Raw genomic sequence first — 735 nt, 5'->3', positions numbered from 1 at the left:
TTCAGGGAGAGAGGGAGGGAGGGAGGGAGTTAGAGAGAGAGAGAGAGAGAGAGAGAGAGAGAGAGAGAGAGAGAGAGAGAGAGAGAGAGAGAGAGAGAGAGAGAGAAAGGAAGAGAGGGAAGGATGGAAAAGAAGAGAGGGAAGGGAGGGAGAAAGGAAGGAAAAGGAAGGGACGGAAGGGAAGGGAGGAAAGAAGGAAATGAAGGGAAGGGAGAAAGAAGGGAGGAAGGAAGGAAGGAAGGAAGGAAGGAAAAATGGATCTAGGTTACCAAACAATAAATATAGCACCAAAGAAATAGAAAAGTCTTGCAGCTGATCCTGTAAACAATGTAACATTTCTTACCTCTCCACTGGGCTTCTGTTTTCCCAAGGTCCCAATACAGACCTTCACAATTGCAGTATTACCCTTCTTGATCCTCACCACACTATAATGAGGAAGTCCTCAGGTTTATTAGTCAAAAAAAAAAAAAAACTTTTTCTTGGTGAGATACACCTTTCAAAGGATTTACATAGTCCTCTAGACTTACAGCAATCCCCTGGTTGGGAGTTCCTGTGAAAAGGAATCCTATTCATAGTTGATAGAAAAATACCCGCTACTTCCCCTGAACCCTCTTGATCCACAAAACTCGTAGAACTGAGTTGCTTCCCTTGTTGATCTAAATATCCACGTGGGACTAGGTATATGAGCTTAGCATGATCTAACAATATTTACTCTTTAGGATGCTTGATTCAGAA

The 735-nt window shown here is 42.7% G+C and overlaps 1 protein-coding gene across 4 annotated transcripts in view; it reads left to right on the top strand.

The window, feature by feature from the left end:
- Positions 1 to 735, top strand: part of CELF2 (CUGBP Elav-like family member 2) — a 632,079-nt gene that overhangs the window by 106,708 nt on the left and 524,636 nt on the right. The gene's annotated exons all lie outside the window — the stretch shown is intronic.

The sequence above is a fragment of the Macrotis lagotis genome, chromosome 7 (assembly GCF_037893015.1).
Source record: "Macrotis lagotis isolate mMagLag1 chromosome 7, bilby.v1.9.chrom.fasta, whole genome shotgun sequence".
Lineage (NCBI taxonomy): Eukaryota > Metazoa > Chordata > Mammalia > Peramelemorphia > Peramelidae > Macrotis > Macrotis lagotis.
Note: the sequence above shows the minus strand (reverse complement) of the source record. Positions and strands in the feature narration are given on the sequence as shown.